The sequence below is a fragment of the Pinus tabuliformis genome, chromosome 9, assembly GCF_031772625.1.
Source record: "Pinus tabuliformis cultivar Carrire ecotype Pingquan chromosome 9, CPIR1, whole genome shotgun sequence".
Classification (NCBI taxonomy): Eukaryota; Viridiplantae; Streptophyta; class Pinopsida; order Pinales; family Pinaceae; genus Pinus; species Pinus tabuliformis.
Window position 1 is genome coordinate 473795016 of NC_142307.1, and position 8570 is coordinate 473803585.

Sequence of the window (8570 nt, forward strand, 5' to 3'; positions counted from 1 at the left end):
TTTTCCTTTTCCTTAATTTATTGCATTGTAAAAAAAGACTTCTTAATACTACACATCACATTCTCCCAAGTTCTTCTCTCCATTACCAAGTTTTCATTTTGCATTAAAAAAATTCTTTTCCACCCCATCTATATTCCATTTTGCTTAATATTCAAAGAAGGTGAAGATACAGTGTGTATAGCAGTATCAAATATTTTCTTAAAACTGATACACATGAAACTGATGTATTCTTAAACATTATAACAACATGATTTTTCCTCTTTCAGGAACAATTGTTAATAATAGTTATATATATATATATATATATATAATCAAATTTTAAACAACTTGGACAATTATAATTTCTATGTGATAGATCAGGAAAATGTATTTCAAATAAATTTCAATCACAAGAGTCTTAGTTTAATAAAAAATGTAATTACTCAACTTGTTGCAAAAGTAAAATTGACGATCAATCTGAAAAGATATAACTTACAACGATATTCATTAATTGTCAGATATGAATGTATAAAAAATCAGGAATCAACTGTGCAGTATATTAGTGGATGATATTTTTAATTTTATTGTTCAGCTCATCATATATATCTTTCTCACCTGTTATATTCCGTATCGTGTCGCCACACATTTCCAATCATCATTGTTTTCATTAGCATTTAAGGGAAATATGTATTTCGTAATGTTTACTCCAGGTCCTCTATTTGTTTTGAAGACCCAGAACAGTAGCAAGAAAATACAAATGAAAAGTCTTTTCTTGTCAACAACTACCAACTGGTGAAATGGATCGGCAGTCACTGACGCGCGCACTATGAAAAGTCTTGGGAGGCTACAATGGTCTTTTGGCCGCATTATGAGAAAGTCTTCGGAGTGTGTAATGGCCTTTTCTTCGAAAGCACGACCGCAATCAAGGGGAAAGACTTTTCATTTCTGGTAAAGGTTGTTAAATGAAAAGATTGATATGAGTATATAATCTTCATCAAACCTCAATATACAATTCCAGGTTCAATAGGAGATAGTGAAATAGGGAAAAATCATAAACGTACTTATCAGAATAAAGTCCTCCCACGGTGCAAATTGCAACTGTGGCGGAATGAAGAGATTAATATCATTATGATAATCGTCAAACCCGGAAGAGAATAATGGAAACAAGATAGAAATTCACAGTGAATTCCAATAGGAGAAAACCATAATTTTACCTGCTGCCAAGAGCCGAAGACTTACCATGGTGAATCTGCAACTGCTGTGGAATGAAGGGATTGATATCAATGCAATCTTCGTCCAAACCGGAAGAACCCGGAAATGATGTGAAGAATTTATAAATTAAATGCAGTAAATAAATTATAAATTAAACCATCCAAAATTACAATTCTTATATTGATTTTAATAATAACAAACTGAACAAAGTCAGAATCTTCGAACGCTTAAACAACTTCCCATACAATAGTTAGAAGAATACAATGAAGCTTCTTGCTAAAAGGAATGGTTAGGGTTCATTCTGGGATGAAAAAGATACCGCAGGTTATGTTAGGTTCATTTCTTTTTGAATATTACGAGTGTTTCGGGTCAACAACTACCATTCTGTGGAAAGCCACAAGTCTTCGGAGGCTACGATGACCTTTTGGCCGCATTACGAGAAAGTCTTCGGAGTGTGTAATGGCATTTTCTTCGAAAGCACAACCGCAATCAAGAGGAAAGACTTTATTATCATCGTGCCCAAATATCCAACTTATTACCACGTTATCATTCCCTCCATTCACCATGCTCATTATTTCCAAGAGGCATCATTGAGCATAGTAGTTGCTTTACCTCTTCTCTTTTCTCATCTAGTTCTTACATGCAATTCTTTAATAGAAAATACAACCAAGTATAAAGTACAAGTACATGAAAACATGGTTTTCAATAAATTTCAGAGACAAAATTGTAGGAAGATTCAAACCTTAACTTTCATGATATTTATTTTTGTATCAATCCTATGGTTTGAGTCTTAGATCCAATTATATTTTTTTTTAGGATTTTCTATTTATCCTGGATTACTTAGAAACAATAAAAACCAAAAGTTACGGTTTCTTATGAGGGAACAAAAACCAAAAGTTATGGTTTCTTATGAGGGAACAAATATATTATTATGGTTTCTTTTACAAAAATTAATGACCTTTATGAAGACTACAAACCTTTAGAACTCAAAAGAAAGGTTTTCTATCAAATTAGGGTTAGGTTTTTCTTACTTATAAGGGTTTTCTACTTCAAACATCATCTAGGGTTTTGTAATCCCTAGATTCCAAAGATGAAGTCTACAAACCTTATGATCAAAACATCTATAGAAAAATCCCAACATAATAAAAAAAACAAACCTTTCAACTATGCAAATGCACATACCTTATGACTACATACCTTAACCACCCATGATCTTGAAAACCTACCTTATTTAACTTCCATAGCTACTACAACGTTTCCGCTGTTTCCAAAAACATCACAACTAACTTATTTTTATGAGGCCTTCTTTACAATTCAAGTTATTTCTTCTTCCATTGATGCATGATATTCTTGTTGCTTTGATAAAATGGATCATTCCATCACTCCATCATTTACTTTTGATGACTCTCACTTAAGCTAATGCGAATAACAAGAGACACATCAATTGCAATCATAAACATACCATTATGACATGGCATAAACACAAACACATAAATGAAATATGTTTCCATCGTATTAGTAGGATGATTAATATTACAAAGGTCATGTGCAATGCTCATGAGAAAGCACCTACCTCAATATTTTCCTCATTATATCAACTACAAACAACAAACCAACCAACTAACTTCTTTTATAATATTAAGATCCTTATATATATATATATATATATATATATAGAAGAGGTTATTAGAAGATTTAAAAATATAATAGGGGAATCACCTAGTTGTAACCAACTCATGTATATTCTAAGCCTTTAGATACATGAGCATGAGATTAGGGAAATTAGTCTAGAGGATGTATAGTATGACTCCTTAGCCTCTATGTGCTTAGGATTCTACATTCTTATAGTTCTTGTAGATTCATCTTCTGCTAAACTATGATATGTAGCAATATTTAGTTAAAATTGGTCCATAGAAATTTCCTAAACACATATTCAGACATGTCCTTAAGTTGAGATATACCTCTTGTTCCTACAAAATGGACTCCAAGTGTAGAATATCTCTTATAGTAGAACATCTAAACTTAATTAATTAAAAACATCTATCCAACTCTTGCTTGCTCCCAAGATTTTTTTGTGCATACCCTATTACTAATAAGTTTTTCAATACTTTGGTACAGTGTATTACCCTCATAACGTGACATGCTTGGTGTTTGATTTTTACATCATCTTTTAGGTCATTGTGAACTAGGATTGCACTTTCCTCATGAGTTTTCTTATCAAATTTCTTAACTTATTCTCATCTTCTATAACATTTTTCTAATTGATATGTGATGAGACTTTTCTATATTGACATTTGGAGAATATGGCATTATGGACTTAATGTACACCTTCTCACATTGAGAAGTTTCTTGATCTCCTACTTTCTTTTATATTTTGGTTCTACAACGATATCCTCTTTTTTTTAGAATTTCATCCATAGATTCCAACAGGTCAAATGCAGTAACTCTAACTTCTCTATTTTTTCTCGAGTTTAAATGATCATAGGATCAATAATCAATTTTTTTATTTTCCTATGAACCTTTACCTAAACAGCTCCTGCTAGTTCTTCCTTCTTATCCTTTTTTGTCTTTGTTTTCTGTCTTGCAATGGACTATATCAAGAACTTCTTGTTTTCTATGATATGTTATAGTGTCATTGTTAGTTTTTACATTTATTTTTTGTTGAGTGATCCTAAGAGCTTCTAGCAAGTGTGTGACCACTTCCAAAAAATAATTATTTCTCCCCATTTATTTAGCATCACTTTTGGAGCTTCTATTTCATGCTTCCATGAATCAACAATTTATCTACGTAAATTTTAAGTGGGAAAAAGCTCCCTTTTTTAGTTAACATTGTGATGGCCTCTTCTACTTGTTTTTACTAATTTGCTTCATTCCATAATAAGCTATCTATTCCTTTGGAGTGTGTGTTTTTATGTTTCCAAAAGGTCTATTTTTTCCCTGAATTATAGGTTTTGAAGTTGTAACTATCTCAAAAAATCATCCTTTTCTATGTACTAGTAGTCACACACTATGGTATATTCTGTTGTGATTTGTGAGAGTGAGGGTAGGTAAATATTTTGTAAGTTAGTAATAGACTGAATTTGGACCCTATATCCTTCTCTTACTTATTTCATCATTAGGGAAATTTTTTATATATTTAATGACTCTACGTTTCCATTTACATTTTTTAAAGATGCCATTGCAAAATCCTTTTTTCTAGTCCAAACCTACTTTTTTTTATAGGGTAGAATGTACCATATAGAGTAAACACATTTTGAGCTAGATAATATTCCTTTAGTTTCATAGTCTCTAGAAAATTTTTATTAGTTTCTACTAATGTATCCTTTCCAATAAGTTGGACAATTTCATTCAGATCAAGAGCTTTGGTCCTAATAGAATAAAATATGAGTCAAAATTTCTCATAGATAGATTCAAGCATACAGATTCAATATTATCAGAGATGGGTTGCAAGCTTGTGCCTTTGTGGTTTTGAGCTTGTGCATATATATACCTAGATGTATTGCTACACAAAATGTTGGGCTTGTTAAGAGAACTAGTGTTATTTGGTTAAAACATCATAGATTCTTAATATTCAAGCTTTTAACATCAATAATTTAATATTGGTTGGTGAAATTCTTTAGTTTGTGATTTTATGTGAATAATGTTACAAATTGATGCTTTGACATTTTCATATAAGTTGTAAGAGAACCATGGCAGTGTTGTGCTTTTCATTGTGTACCATTGCACAAAACAATGTTTCTTCACTATTACAATATATATCATAATTTGAGCCTTATGAAATTCAATATTAAAATATCTACAAAAGTTACATTGTCTGAAGAAATTTAGTTTGAGAGTTACACATGATGATTTGTATTCACAATGATGACTTGGTAATGGAACATTTTAGTTATCCTTGGATTCAAGGATCACTTGTTGTCTTATGTTTGTGCGAGCTTGGACATGTTTCCAAGAATACAAAGATTGTAGCATGAAGAATAGTCTTTAATTATAAACTTCTCTATTTTGGTTTATGTGCCTAGGAAACTCTCTATTTTTTCACCTCACTTGAGTTTTACCTATTAAAAGATGTTCTTGTTGCATACTCAAATATTTTCTGCAACTTCCCTCACGTTTGTTCCCCACACACCAGTCACGGAAGCGTCATGTAATACGTGTGTACGTAGCCCAATTTTCCTTTAGAATGACTCATGGAATGATCAAGTATAAAGATTGTCGAAATGGATTTTACCAGTAATAATATTAGAATATAGTTGTGCAATGACATCCCCATAAGGGCTCCTCAAAAGGATTAACTTTTATTATGATTCTTCATTGTTTCCATACTAAGTCGTTAGGGTTAAAGTTAACCACCATAGTAATTGTCTTTTCCCTCATCACTAATAAAAAATCAAGAGTAATGATCCTGTTGATGATCTATAGTAGGTGGTCCCAAATATGCACCCACCATAAGTGGATTTGATTGAGTTCCTTGGATCAAATTATATTTTGTTTAATGCACAGAAGATTTTCAGATATTCGATGGGGAAAGAGCTAACCAGCCATATATTGGGTATTAAATGCGGAAATAGGAGCACCCAAGTTAGCCCGATAACACGGGAGCGGGCAAATATTATTTAATGCCGAAATTGTCCACTCCCGTGCTATCGCGTTAACTTGCGTGCTCCTATTTCCGCATTTAATACCCAATATATGGCTGGTTAGCTCTTTCCGTATATGCTTATCATTAGTTAACTAATTTGCCAAAATCTAAGTGGATATATGTGGCCCCACTCACTCATTTAATATTTATGGATAAGTTATTTATTTTTACAAAAATTTAAAATAGAAATATAATTTTACTCATTTAATATTTATTGATTGCTCGATTCATAATTACTTATTTTCAAAATGAACATTGTGTTTCCTATATCCCATAAATGAAAAACCAAAATAAACACGTGTCCAACTATAGGTCGTCATTGATGAGAACAACGTTCATCCCATGGTAATAATTGTTGAAGAAGTTGAAGCTTAGCAAATTTCTTGCTGTTTCAGTATCTACCAAAGTTGATAGGAACATATCTCGAAATTGTACGTGAAAATTACCCTACATTAGTTTTTAAATTAAAAATTGTGAAATCCTAGCAAATTTCTTGCTGTTTCAGTATCTACTAAAGTTGATAGGGACGTATTTCGAAATTGTACGTGAAAATTACCGTACATTAATTTTTAAATTAAAAATTGTGAAATCCTACTTTCTCTCGAATATAAAAAATTTTCCTTCATGGTTGTAAGAACAGAAAATTTAAGTGAAACTCTATATCGATTGATAATACATTAAATTCCAGAAATCAATCATATATATATAAATGATTTTCATCTCATTTCATCTCCAAGTGTCATGAAGATCTAAAGCCCAATCATACCACAACATTCGACCGCGATGGCTACTTTATTTGTCATTGCACATATCCATCAAGTTATATTAATATAATGTAATTATATGGTTAGTTAATTTGATATTTGGTTACAATTTTTAATAAGTACTCCGTAGATACATTTATTTCTTATAAAATATTTTAAAATATTTTTATTAATATATGTAAATTAAAAATTGAAATTTATTTTAAAGTAAGTATATCTTTCTTTTAAATTAAATTGATTAAGAAAAATGTTATATGAAATGAGTGATGGTTTTTTTGGGCATGTGGTATTGATAAGTCATGATATTGGCCCATGGTATTGTAACAAAGCCTATTTACAAATTAAGAATTTCCATGGTGAAGTGGGGTAATTCTCCATGGTAAAGAATTGTGTTCCAAGTTTTTTTAGATATTAATTCTTTTTATAATTAATACTAGCAATTGCACCAAATGTTGCAAAGGAAACCCCATAAGTCTATAGCGTGTGGAAGAAGAGCATAGATGAAGACAGATGTGATATGTTATGCTATCTAGTTGTTGTCTAGTTTGGCATTGTTTAGCATATGGAAGAAGAGCATAGATGAAAAGAGATGTGATATCTTATGCCATCTAAATGTTGTCTAGTTTGGCATTGTTTCCTTTGCAACATAAATTACTACCTCTAATAATAGGTAATAAATTAATTTAACTTTACAACAGGTTTACCAGGGCCTATGAATGGAGACCCCAATTTCATGAGGTATGTGCCATGTGAGCATGTTATATGATAGGTCTAGTTGTAGTAACTTCACACATTTTCCTAGAGTTACATATATACTACCCAATAACTGGTTCAAAGTAAGATTTACTTTTTTTAGTTGTTGGAGGTGGTAAATTAATTTAACTTTACGACAGTTTTACCAAGGCCTATGAATTGAAACCCCCAATTCCATGGGGTGTGTGCCATGTGAGCATGTTCTATGACAGGTCTAGTTGTAGTAACTTCACACATTTTCCCATACTGCCCATAATTGGTTGAAAGCAAGATTTACTTTTTCTAGCTAATTGAGGTGGCTAATGGATTTGGTGATTCTTCCATAGAGATTATAATTGTTTTGTTCAAATATTTTATTCTTTTTATGATGACAATGAGATTGAGATTATTTCTTTAAAACGGATCCTAGAAGTGGGCACAAGAAATGTCATTCACTATAACTTAAGAACGGTTGTTGGACATGACGTATGTGCCTTATGAGCTTGTTATATGATAGGTCTAGTTGTAGTAACTTCACACATTTTCCCAGAGTTACACGTATACGTATATTGCCTGATAATTGGTTCAAATCAAGATTTATATTTCTAGTTGATTTGAGGATTTGATTTAAACTTAAACAGGAACACAAAAAATTACAAATATATCCATAAATACAGAAATGCAGCAAAAATAACACTTCATTTCATTAGTATCAAATAATGAAATATGCTTACAAACAGAATGGAAATAAGACTAGCTCGGGTGATGGTAGCTTATCTCTGAGAAGAGATGGTGCAGCTACATGTCTCTCAACTATGTTAAAATGAGGCTTGGAGGTTTATTTATTATTGAGAAACAATGGAAAACCATAAACATCCAAAAATCTAACCCTAGGAGATGAAGCGCCAAAACTATGGGCCTCGTTTGGGTAAATTGGTACATCAACTTCCAGGGGTGGTAACTTTGGCATATGATCTTCATTTGACACACACAGTACCTCATTAGAAAGATATATCTGAGGAATACAACTTCTGAGCGGAAAACATCAATCTAGCACCAATGTTGGCCCCGGTTTCCCAAAAAATGTTGTTTAGTGCCTCAAAACCGCTTCGGAAGTTTAGGACCTCAAAAACTGCCAAAAATAGTAAATTGTGCTACAATTAAGGAAACTAAAAAACTGAAAGAGACAGTGGTGGGGGTCCAAGTGGAATAGGCAGGCGGCCACCAACATCCACCTAGAT